Here is a 13,665-nt window from a genome sequence, read left to right on the forward strand (position 1 = left end):
AGCTTGAACTAGGATGTGGTCATATGAATAGAAAGATAAATTCAGGTGTGATAGCTATTATGGAGCTAGAAATTATAAGATATAGCAACTGACTGGGTATGTGGGCTAAGGGAGAGTGAGCACTCAGAAATAATAATAAAGTTGAGAATCTGGTGACTAGAAGGATGGTGGAGCCTTTGCTAGAAAGAGAATTTCAGAAATTATATTATATGATATATTAGCAATAGCATAAAACATCCCTAATGTCTTTTTAATCCTTTATCTAAAATGCCAAAAGAAGCTGAAAAATCAATCTAAGAGCTGAATTGTACCACAGTCTGAACAATAAAGACAAACCTCGTTAATTTTCAACTTCTATCTGACTCTGGCATAAAAAATTTATTAAATTGCCATATAGAAGTGATGGCAAACCTTTTATAGACCATGTGCCACAGCCCCTACTAACCCAGACTTTCTGTCATGCCCTGCCCTCACAACAAATGCCATGTATGCCCTGCCCACACAACCCACACACAGGAGAGAGAGAAAATGCTCCCATTAGGCTGCTGGGTGGGGGAGGGAAGGGTCAAGTGAGGAATATCCTCAGCAATTGTGGAGAGGGAGTGGGAGTGGCCTGAGTGCTCTGCTGCCCTCTAGCTCTGCCACTTGTGAGCCATCCACCTTACCCTCTGTGCTCTCCCAGTGGGCTGCTAGGCAGAGGGGCAGGAGAATGTAAAAAAATGTAATCAGGGAAAGTAGAGAGGGGGAGGGGAGTAGGTCTGCCCAAGTCCCTCTGCCTTTCTAGTAATTGAATTGGGCAGGAGGAGAGAGGGGGAGGTGTGGCCATGTGCCCACAGAGAGTGCTCTGAGTGCCATCTTTGGCACATTTGCCAGTTTGCCAGCATGGCCATATAGTATTGCCCATTTCTTTATCTCACTTCCTACTTCCTAATATCTCAAATATTCAAATTATATATTCATTTCCTTGGCTCTAGTTCTGACCTTTTCTCATCAAATTTTCTACCTTGACAATTTCTTCTCCATTTGGTCTTTAATGGCTCTGGTAAAATTTGCATTACTGTCCATTGAAATACTTTCATTCTCTAGATTACATTCTTTTGTAGCTTCTTATAAATCTGCACCCATGTTTCAAACCCTTTTAATTAGGTTGTATCACACTATCTTACTTTCTCAGTTATATCCACACCTTATCAAATTTCTTCTACTCTACCTGGTCAAATTTACTCAATGCACTCTTCATTTATGCATCCCCTAATACTTTTATAGCCTTCTCCCAAGCCAAAAATATTCTTCTCATCTTATCTTATCCAAGGCCTCTCCTTTCAATCAAAAAACTTCTCTTCTACCATGAAACATTACCAGACTTATTGAAATATGAATATTGTATGTACTTCCAAATACCTGAGATTGTTTTTACTTATAACTTTAAAAATATGTACTTATCCCATTGCTTAATCTACTAATACTGTTTTTATTTTGTATTTGTACAATGCTATTCTGGAGATAATCATCAATCTGTGTATACCTCTTTTAAAAAATCTCTTATCTTCCATCTTATAATCAATACCAAGTATTGGTTTAAGCCATAAAAGCAGTAAGGACTAAGCAATTAGGGATTAACTGACTTGCTCAGAGTCATAGAGCTCTTAGGCGTCTGATGCCAGATTTGAACCCAAGATTCCTGCCTCTTGGCCTGGCTCTCTCTCTCCACTGAGCCACCTAGCTACCTTGAAGGGACTTTAAAAGGTAAAGCAAAATTCTTTCATTTATTTAAACTTGATAAAAATTGTACTTCAAATATAGTCACTAAAAATACAGTTATCAAAAACTCACACAAATGTATCTGTTTTGTACATAAAACATAACATTTTTTAAAACCATTTGTAGGCTGGAAAATTGAGTTTAATTCTTACCTTTAGCTGAATTTGGATGAAAAACTAGAAATCTAGGGTTATTTGGATATAAAATATAATGATATAAAATATCATTGATATAAAATATCAATGGTATAAAATCTTAGACCAGATTCCTTGTATTTAAGTCTAATGTCAATCCTATGTGAATTTTCTAGTCAGGCTTCCACACAAAATCAAATTAATCTTGTTCATCTCATGATCAAAGTTCTTAAAAAAAAAAAAACTAGTGTTTTAAGGTTTGCAAAGTAATTTACATATTTTATCTCATTCAATCAGTCGTTCATAAAATTGACAGAAGGAAATCCTTTATTCTGGCAATTTTATGATCTTTTCTCAAAGAAATCTACTGTTTCAGTTCAATTTAAGAGATATTGTACCTGCATATCACAGCAGTGGTCATATTCAGGTGACCTATATAGGTGCATGTGTTTGGGACATATTTAATAAATCAGATTTTTACAATGGTAAGAAGAAGGAATTGAATTATAATACTTCAAAAGTATGAAAAAATCATAATTTAACTGGTATGTGTACTCCTTTATTAAAGAAGATTGTAGACATGCTTTGATTTAGTTGTTACCAAAAAAATTCAAACAGCAGTGAACTTTCTATTTGATAAATCTTTCTGTATTTCAATAGATTTGTCCTTGAATGAAGACTTTTCAGTCTAGTTATGTAGTGCTATATGACATATAGCAAACCCTTAATAAAATGCTTGTAGATTTATTGCTAACATTCATATTGTATTGGTATAGCTTTTAGGAATTCATTGTCATCTCTACAATACCTCTGAGGAAGTATCAGAAAGAATTTCAGCACATATCTATATGTGTATTTATGTATTTATAAAATATCTTTAGAAAAATTAATAGTTTAGATCCTCTGCCTCCCTCTTTCCAGTATTATTATCAAGGGTTGCTTTTTTCCCCTAGAAAATAAAACAAATACACATGTAGTCCCAGAGGTATGAAAACCTCTAAGTGAAAGGAACTCATCATCTTGTAAAGCAATTTATTTCACTTTTGGAAAGCTCTATTAGGAAGTTGTTCCTGACAACATATCTCTTTGCAGCCTCTACCCAGGCACTGTTTCAGTTTCTGTCCCTTGTTGGCAAACAAACTACTCTTTTCCATTTGATAGCCTTTCAGACACTTCAAAGCAATTATCATGTCCTCTTGAGTCTTCTGTTATGGTTAAATACTCCTAGTTGTTTCAAATGATCTTCACATGTGATAGTCTCAAGGTAATCTTTTCTCCTCTTTGCTGTACACATTCCAGATCATCAATGTCTTTCTTAAATAATGATACCCAAAACTGAACACAATACTGCAGATAAGGTCTGACGAGGGCAGAATATTGAATACATATTATCACTTCCCAGTGTTTGGAAACTATATCCACTTAATGCAGGCCAAGATTATATTTGGTAAAGGACTTTCCTGCTGAAATAACAAGTCCAATCTCTATTCCCTATGCTCCTTACTGATATTTTTATTTTAATTCCTTTCTTTTTTATTTCTGCTTCACTGTCACTACTCCAAATTTTTCCAACCAAAAATATCCTTCTCAAATAAAACCCCTACCTTGTAATAAACAAGCACAACTAATAATTGGATTACTTAAGAAATATATTTGTGTTTTATTGGTTTTATCTGTATGTCTCTTATGTAGTCTATCTCTGTCAAGGTGGGGAAGGGTGGCAGCAGCAGCGGTGGTGGCATCTCCCTCTCTCTGTTCCTGGGCCCTTCTGTGGCCAACCCCACAAGCGAGATGTTGGATTTCAACAGCAACCCGTTCACAGACTCGGATTTCAACAACCCTTTCAAGGATCCATCAGTTACATAGGTGACTGGAAATATGCCACCAGGGCTTAATGAATATAATCCATTTTCTGATTCTAGAACCGCACCACCAGGAAATGTGAAAATGCCTAATGTACCTAGTACACAACCAGCGATAATGAAGCCAAAAGAAGAAGCCCCAACTTATACACAAATTGCAAAGGCACATGTTTTGGCTCAAGCTGACCTGATTAAACATCAAGAGCTAGAAAGAAAAGCAGTAGAGTGAGATCACTGAGAAAGAGAAATGCAGAGCCTCAATCAGCATGGTGGCAGAAAAAATAATTGGCCATCTCTTTCTGGGAATTTTCCAGTGGGACCTTGTTTCTATCAGGATTTTTCTGTAGACAACCTTGTAGAATTTCAGAAGACAGTAAAGATTATGTACTACTTGTGAATGTTCCATGCTGTAATACTGTTCCTAAATATCTTTGGATGCTTGATGTGGTTTTGTGTTGAGCCTGGACGAGGGGTTGATTTTGGATTGAGAATCCTCTGGTTCATGCCTTTCATGCCTTGTTCATTTGTCTGTTGATACAGACCACTTTATGGAGCTTTCAGGAATGATAGTTCCTTCAGATTATTTGTGTATATTTGTCAGTTTGCTGTACATGTGCTTCAGGCTGCAGGGCAATTGTGGTTGGATTTCATCCTTAACTGGACTCAACAAAAGTATTTCTGTTGGAATCATGATGAGGATCATAGCAGCACTTTTCACAGCATCTACAGTCATCTCTCCAGTTGTGTTTAAAAAGGTCCATGGACTATACCCTACCATAGGTGCTAGTTTCAAGAAAGCCCAGCAAGAGTTTGCAACAGGGGTGATATCTAATAAAACCGTACAGATAGCAGCTGCAAATGCAGGTCGAACAGCAGCAACAAGTGCAGCCCAAAATTCGTTCAAGGGTAAGCAGATTTAGATAAGTCTTCAGGCAACAACACACTGTTAACTTTTTGACTGTAATTTTTCTCAAGTTACTATATTATTCTATGAAGATTTTTATGTTCAAAATACACACTAACCACAGCATGTGCATTTCCTGTTCACCTGTGCATGGGCTAAAACCAGGAAAATTTCTTTGTTTGATTCCTTAAGATTATTTTTTTTCTTGAACAATATTTTAGTGCCCCCTCCCTCACAAAGAAAAAGATTATACTGTATGCTAAATGAATATTCTCCATATTTTTTGGGGGGTGAATATTTCAATGACTTATTTCAGTGATGGAATACTTTTGAGAATCTTTCATTAGATATGAGGGATATTTAGGAGCAAGTACATTGATTCTTGATTTCTGTCTCCCTGTTTTGTACAGAAATAAATAGGCTGAGAGGTTGGACAGTTCAATTTGGCTTGATAGAGTAGAAGCTTTATGAATTGATGATGGGCCTGTATGCATTCAGTAAGAGCTTATGTAAATTTCAATTTAATTTTTTATTTTCCTTTTAGGGTAATAGTTCTTTTGATATCAACGTGTAAGCCTGCACAAACACCGTTGAGTTATTTAAATTTAATAAATTAGTATTTTGATTCAGAATTTATCTGTACCATTTATAATTACAGGATTTGGGAAATGTTTTTCAAATCATAGAAACATTTTAAATAAAGTATTATACTCATAAATGAAAATTTATTTGGGGGCTCAGATATTCTAACAGTAGAATATGCAATGTTGTGTACAGTTGACTCCAAACATAATTGATGGAGTAGAATTAAATGATAATACTTGCTCTTTTAAAAAAAAATCAGTATTCATGTCTTAGAAAATATGCTGATAAAGAAAAGATGCTTTCTTAGTTCTTGATATACCCGTGTTTGTGTTTCTATCCTTACTTGGAGTGAAATCTTGGTTGTATTAAGGACTTAATGTTTGCATGTGTCATTTGTGTTTTGACAATGAAAGTTGTATTTTAACATTGGTATGTAAACCTTAAAATTTCTTAGACTTATGAATGTTGGAAATTTCCCCATTGGGAAATCTCATACTGGAAAAAATTTCCTACTGATAGTAAGAACTCTATTGGAATGTGAAACCCCTTGGCATGGGAGGATCCTTCTCCTCCCTACCTAAGACTACTTTAGGACAGAAACCTTTTGCTAAACAATGGAAAGGGCTTTGACCTATGCTTAAGCATAGAACAGGAAGTTCTTTGAGTCATGATTGATTTTAGAATTGATACAATAGAGATACTTGGAATGACAGAACCAGGTCTTGAAACTACAATCTCCACCCTACTCAGAGTAAAAGGATTTAGGAAGGGCTGCAGCAAAGATCAAGATTTAATTATTTGAGAATATGACCTTCAACAGATATGTGCAAAGGGGCAGACCTCTGGGCGGTCCTGGGTTAAGCTAGAGCCACCATTGACACAGGGAAGACATGGACAGTGATTGGTAGATGTGAGAACTGAGGGGAGGGGACTTAGATGGTTTCCTTAAAGATAGCAGGGTCTGAGGCCAGAGGAGGTTTGGCTCTGAGCAAGGTGGCTCTGAAGGAGGACTGAGGAGATTGCTCTGTGGGAGGACCAGGAGAGAAGGCTGGCTCTGAAAGAGGAGAATTCTCTGGAATCATTTCTTGAAAGGAGGCTCTCTTGAAGGTGGAGCCTGAGGTTGGCATGAGAAGCCTTACCTAGAGAGATCTTGGGTGAGTGATAAAACCAACTGACTGATTTATTCATTCTTATTCCTTTCTTACTTTCTTAATTTCTTAGACTTATGAATGTTGGAAATTTAAATTTCCAACATTCATAAGTCTAAGAAATTTTAAGGTTTACAGGTATTAACTTTCTTACCTTTAAAAGGCAGTTTGCCCTTTGTCCACAAATACAAATATATAGTGTTTTAACTTATTTTTCTTCTGTTATTCTCAATGCTAATGATTTTTAAGCTTCACACATACTTGAATTCCTTTTATTGCACTTCAGTCATTGGAATTTGAGAAAAATCAAGTGAAATGTTTAAATTCTGTAGTAATAAGACTTTCACACAGAAGTAGGAAAATTAAAACATTTACATATTCATCTTATTCTGAGAAGGGATATAAAAGTAAAGGTAAATGTATTTTTAATTGTATAGGTTATACTACTCACTTGCCTCCGTGCTACACAGAAGTTTCAATGTAATACATTTGGCTTCATACATTCCCAAGCCATCTTTCTAAAAAGTCATAGAGATCCTTGAGCAGTTTTTAAGGAGAAATGAAACATTTCTAGAGAAAAAGATAGATTGATCTGATTTTCATTAGCTTTATATGTAGGGGAAAATTTTGAGTGGAATACAGAGGCTTATTTTTAAAAAATTAAGATCAACACCAATTAAATACTTTAAATCTAAAAAACTCACCCTTTCATTGTTATAAAGTTAAATAAAATGCTGGACCAGCTTAGTGACCTAACTGACACCGTTCCTGCTGTTAAGAATCATTGTGTAGGAGGCAGAGTCAAGATGACAGCATAGAGGCAGCAAAAGTTCAAAACTCTGAAAACCCTTCCGTACCAATAACAAACTAAACGCTCCTAGGGGACTGAAAAATCAAACCTAACAACAAGACAGAGCCAAGGAACCCTCCTGCTGTACTCAATTCAAAAGGTAACACCCCCCCCCCAAAAGCCTGAATTTGAGAACACTCAGGTTTAAGGGGAAGGAAGAAGGAAGGTCCCAGGACCCCTCCCCCACCTAGAGCACTAAGCCTCCAGTGGCAGTGGGAACCTGTGGGTGGGCAAAGGCACTGGTCTGGAGGGAGCACCTTGTGGGCAGGGCTGTGCCAGGTTCAGAGTGTCAAACACAAGCAGTGGGGAAGGAGCTGGAGAGGGAGCTCAGAGTGGGCAGCCTGGTAACAATGGTGGAGACTCTCCATATTTCTTCAGCCATCCAGGAGGTTTTGGCCTCAGGGTACATCCAGACCAACCCAGATGAACTTAAACCCATCAAAAGTCTTCAGAGATATGGGAAGCTCAAGCTCCAATACCCATCCCCCACAGACTGCTGGACTTTAATCCAATCAAAGCCTCTAGAAAACAGGTAAGCTCAAACTCAAACACCCCTCCCCCACAGACTGCACTGAGAGATCTCCTGAAAAAGCTCCAAAAGGGGAGACTGACTGAAAAACCCAAAACCAAAAAAAAAAAAAATAATAAGAGTAGCAAGAGCACAGACAACTGCAGAGAGCAAAGAAGTGGAAAATATGAGCAAACAACAAAAACTAAAAAGAAAAAAGAAATTACAATCGACAGCCTCTATACAGGCAATGAACAAAGAGCAAATGGAACAGAGAGGGAGGAGGGAACATAAAGCAATAAAACAGAAATCCCAGCAAATTGGATATAAGCTTTGGAAGAACTCAAAATGCAATTCAAAACACAATTAAGAGAGGATGAAGACCATTGGGAAAAGAACTTAAAAACTAAGATAACTCATCTGGAAATAGAAAACAGTGTCTTAAAAGCCAAAATCAACCAGTTTGAAGATGAGGCAAAGGAGATGAAAGATGAGGTAAAGAAGACAAAACATGAGGCAAAGGAAATGAAAGATGAGGTAAAGAGGATGAAAGATGAATCAAAGGAGATGAGACATGAGGTAAAGAGAATGAAAGATGACCTCCAAATTCCTTTTCCAAAGCTGTTTGGAACTTTTACAATGGCAGGGAACAGAAGTTAGCCTAAACCTGAAGTAGTTCATTCTACTCAGGATAGTAACTACTTGCAGTTAATAATGATTATCACCATGGAGTCCTTATACATCCATTTTCCAATGATTCCTTATTTCATACTGGTAGTATTACCAGAATATTTTTACTTCATGGGATTTCAAGCCATAAGTCCCATTTTAGATCTGTTTCTAAGGAGACTCTTGGCATATGTACTTATAGTGTTGCTCCTACTAATCTGCACCTACCTGGCTCGCCAAGTGAAATATCAATCCTACAAGGAATGGAGTTGATGATATTATTGAGATACTAAGATTCCTGAAGTCCTTAGTACCTCTCAGTAATATAGGCCTAGGACCAGTGTACAAATCAATTCACCAGACAAGTTGTTGAAAATCAGGAACAGGGATTTATTCTTATGAAATAAGGTAGTAGAAAGGAAGGATTAAGGAATTAGGATTCCCTACTTCTACAGGGTTTCTCACTAACCACTCACCTTCCTAATACCTCCTCAAGGAGATTTCTTCTTTTGTTTCATGCTCCCTAGGCCCTCACCTGACTCTCTAGACCCCAGTGACTGACTAGCTAAACCTGGCACTACTTAATCGTCCCAGATTTATTTGAAAAATGTAATAGGTCTTCAGAGATATCTAGGAATGAACTCAGGATGCTTGGATCCACCCTAGAAGGGCCAGGCCAGAGTTTGGCTCAGGCCTCACCAACACTGCAGTTTGGCTCAGGCTAGATGGTCACAAATCTTCTTAGTAGCTGGGAACACTATCAGCATACAGGAACGGTTTTCATTTTCCTCTAAGAAGGGTTTTTCTTCAGTCAGGATGAACAGAGGTAAATCTATTTAGCTCCAGGGGACAGGAAATCAAAAACTCCTCAACTCCAGAGACAGGAAGCCAAAGAGCTCCAGTCAGTTCCAGAGACAGGAAATCTAAGAGCCCCCAGTAACTACTGGTGTTCACTCTTTATCCCTTCTCTGTATTCCAGAACTCTTGTCCCTTTGTTCCTGGCATGCAGTCGGCTTTTGCAAACCTCTCTCTCTTATTCTTTGCACCCCATTTCTCTTCTTCCCTTATTATAATACCTAAATCAGAGAGAATCAAAATAGAGGGGGAAAAAACTATAGACTAAGGGACCTAATGCTTTTTAGTATTATGAATCCTTTTAACAGTCTAATGCAGCCTTTGGCAGCCTTTGGTCATATGTTTTAAAATGATTTTTAAAAACACAGGATTACAATTAAAATCAATACTGTTCAAATAAAGATTTTTTTTTCCTATCCAAATTCAGCTGCTTCTAAACCCCAGTGAGTCTGGAATTCAGGTTAAGAATGCTTGTTGTCAAATATTATTTCTAATATACTGGAACTCACAAAAATACATAAAAGATTAGCTTCTAAAGCAATGTATCATAAAGATTATACACATTGAACTAGCTATATCTATACTAGAATTGTGGAATTCTTTCAATATTATGAAATCTATTACCCTAACAGGCAATATTAGTAACAAAAACAAAAATTACCTGAACATATGAATAATTGCTTTAAAAAAAACTTTTGAAAAATATAACACCCATATAAGTTGAAAGCAAATATTAGAAAACATGAGAACAAATAAACATTTCCTTAATATCGTTAGCATCTGTCTAAAATCAAGAGATAACATTCTATGTAATGAGAATAAATTAGAGGCTTTCCAATAAAATCAGAGGTAAAACAGGAATTTCATTATCACAATTGCTATTTAATAGCTTGCTAGACATGCCAGCTATATAAATAGGACAAGAAAAAATTGAGGGAATAAGCATAAGAAAATATTAAACTTTTTTTGAAGATGACATAATTTATATTTAGACCATTAATGAGTCAACTAAAATATATCTGAAATAATAACTTGGTAAAATGCAACACATAAAACAAATATGTTTAAAATATCAACATTTCCGTATATCACCAATAAAATTCATCTGGAAGAGATGGAAAGAGAAACTGTTTAAAATAACTACAAACAGTAAAAAATAATTCAAAGTCTATCCAAAAAATACACATATAGGAACTATATGAATGCAATTTCAAAATACTCTTTATGGAAATAAAAACAGAGTGTAAATAACTAAAGAAATATCAAGTGCTTACTGAAGGGAGACTGTAATAAAAATGACAATCCTACCTACATGCATTTTAAAAAATGACAAAATTTATCTGGAAGAATAGTGGTCAAGTTCTTAAGGGACATAATGGGAGCAGAGCAGGGAAGTATGCAGAAAGTAGGTCTGTAGTACCATATTATACAATAAACAATACTATAAAATAATAATATTCAATTATTTGGTATTGGCAAAGCAAAAAGGAGTTTGATCAATAGAATAGATTAGATACCAAAAGTACAGAAGCAAATTAATAAAAGAGTCAAATATTTGATAAAACCAAAGTTAACTTGTTATAAAAACTCATTATTTCACAAATACTACTGGGAAAACTGGAAAGCAGTCTAGTAGAAACTATGAATGGAACAATATCTTACACATTATAACTAGATCAGCTCGAAATGAATATATGACTTAGAAATAAAAAGCTAAATCATAAATAAATCAGAATCAAAAGTAACAAGGAAGGAATTATCTTTCAAATCTACAGATAAGGAAAGATTTCATGACTAAACTAGCAACCAAGAGGTTCACAGAAAATAAAAATATATATATAAGTAATTATTTTGCACAAACAAAATGAATGTAACCTAAATTAGAAGAAAAACATTTAACTGAGGGCTGGGGGAAAACAGTGGCAAATTTCTCTGATAATTATTTCGGAGATTTATTTGGAATTGATTAAAAATTTTAAAATAACAGCCATTTCTCAACAAATAAATGGCCAAAGGTTATGAAAAGACAGTCTTAACAAGGAAGAAACCCAAGCTATCAATAGCAATGTGAAAAGAATATCAAAATTACTATTAATTAAATAAATACACATTAAAACAGATCTGAAGTTCTACCCCATCAGACTGACATAGCTGACAAAGAAAATATGAAAAATTTTGGAAGGGATTCTGGAAAACAGGCACATTAATTTGCTTTTAGTCAATCTGTGAATTGTCTTAGCCTTTCTATAAAGCAACAAACTATGACCCCAAAGTTCCTAAACTATGCAGACCCTGCAATCCAGTGATACTACTACAATTCTTATCCATCCAAAGAGATCAAAGAAAAAAATGTCTCATGTGTACAATAATATTTATAGTAGTTTGTTTTTATAAACAGCAAAACACTGGAGAGTAAGGAAGTACCCATTAAAATGTGTTATATGAATGTGATTGAATACTGTTTCATTACAAAAGAATGGACAAAAGGGACAGTCCTGTGACAGTCTCCCTTGAGAGAACTTTTTTTAATACTTGTATGAATGGATGCAGAAAACAATGAAAAAAATCAGAAGAATAATTGATAGAATGATAAAACATTTAAAAAACTTGAGAACTCCAATCAATACAATAACTAACCACAATTCCAGTAGTCTAGTGATGAAACATACCTCCTAAAAATGGATTTCAGAGTGAAGTATGAGTCATATTTTTTGGACATGGCCAATGTGGGAAGCTTTCTTTTTTGATGATTTATATTTGTTACAAAGATTTGTTTTTCTTTTCTTTTTTATGCACTTTGGGAGGAATGAGGGAAAAATGAAAGCAAAAACAGATTTTGTTAAAATTAAAAATTTTATAATGTCATCATGAATGGAAAAGACTAACCAGGGATCTAAACTTGTAGACCTCTGCATGGTCCAGATAACTATAAGCAGCACAAGTCAGGTTTATGGTCACTGTGAAGTTAAAGTCTAATTTCTTTTCAAGAAGTTCTCCAAAGCAGCACTGAGCAGTGGGAAGAGTGCAGGAATAGAAGTCATAAGGTCTGGGTTCAAATTACAGATCAGCCAAATTACAAATTATGACTTGTATGATGACGGGTATGTCCCTTACCATTTCTGTGCCTGAGTTTCTGCAGAAAATGTAAGCAATCTCAGTGCAAAAAAAGATTATTTTTTGACTCATTTATCAGAATGCTTACATTCTTTTTTCTCTATATAATCCACGGGACTAATTCAATATTCTATTCTTACACTGTGTAAGTATGTATAAATGGTTTTAGTCGTGAATATGACTGATATGAATTCAAAAAATTCTTCCTGAAAGTGTGATGATATTTGAGTTACACAAAGTGAAAAGCAAATGAATTAAAGCTGTAAGGTCATAAAAAAATTAATGGCATTTTATGAATTGAGGTTAAAAAAATGGTACAATTAAAAAAAATCCTTCTCTGATGACAGATGGAGCTTATACTTAAAGCTTGGCTAACTTGGTAGTTCCTGCTAGGGCTTACACTCAATTACCACAAGCAGAGTCATTTCACTTTGAGGTTTTAAAGACAACCTAAGATCAGAAGTAAATAATTTGATCAGGATTTTTTTTAAAAGACCTTTTGAAATATTATTGTAAAACAAAAAGTTATTTTGGAAATATCTTTCTCTGTGGCTATTTACAATAAACTTACAGCCACCTTAGTATAATATGTTGTCATTTTGTGACTCCATTTACCAAATGAACAAATTCAACCACAAAATACAATGGTGCCATGATAAGATAAAGATATGATTATATAATAAATTGGGCAAACTATATTTTTAAAATGAAGTTATTTCTATTTTGTGATTAGGAAATACTTGAGGTCAAATAGTAAAATAATTCTGACATTTAAAAAAATGTATCTGCACAGAAAAAATGGTAAAAATATAGACATAACCTAAAAGCTGGAAAATATCACTTATAAAAATTTAAGCTAGAACTTTTACTGCCTCTCTTAATTTAAAGAAAACTTATTTACTAATTGGGATGGCACAAGTGTTTTCTTGACACAGTTCCTCTGTTCATGAAACCTGATTGGCCTCATCTTCCATGAAGGTCTAGGGGCATAAAGAGTTGTAGAAACATGTATTCAGCTTTTCTCAGATTTGGTGGGTTCCTGAGATCACAGGAGTCACCATACCCTGAGGACTGACTGACCAGATAAATTTTCAAATGAAGATAAGGGGAGTCAAATTAGATATTTCATCCCATCATCAAACCTGAAATCAGAGGGTACTTGCATTGGTATTAGGCCTATATATCTTGGCATAGAACTGTCAATACATTTACATTGAAAGTAAATTAGGCTACACCCTCAGCAGTTAGATTTAGCTTTCCTGGGCAGCACAATGA

At 35.2% G+C, this 13,665-nt stretch overlaps 1 protein-coding gene and 1 pseudogene across 5 annotated transcripts in view; one reads left to right on the plus strand and one right to left on the minus strand.

Moving 5' to 3' along the window:
- The window catches only part of ZNF608 (zinc finger protein 608), a 318,252-nt gene that overhangs the window by 157,317 nt on the left and 147,270 nt on the right, over positions 1 to 13,665 (minus strand). The gene's annotated exons all lie outside the window — the stretch shown is intronic.
- LOC103092405 (secretory carrier-associated membrane protein 1-like) lies at positions 3,687 to 4,677 on the plus strand (annotated as a pseudogene).

This window comes from Monodelphis domestica, chromosome 3 (genome assembly GCF_027887165.1).
Source record: "Monodelphis domestica isolate mMonDom1 chromosome 3, mMonDom1.pri, whole genome shotgun sequence".
NCBI classification, from domain to species: domain Eukaryota; kingdom Metazoa; phylum Chordata; class Mammalia; order Didelphimorphia; family Didelphidae; genus Monodelphis; species Monodelphis domestica.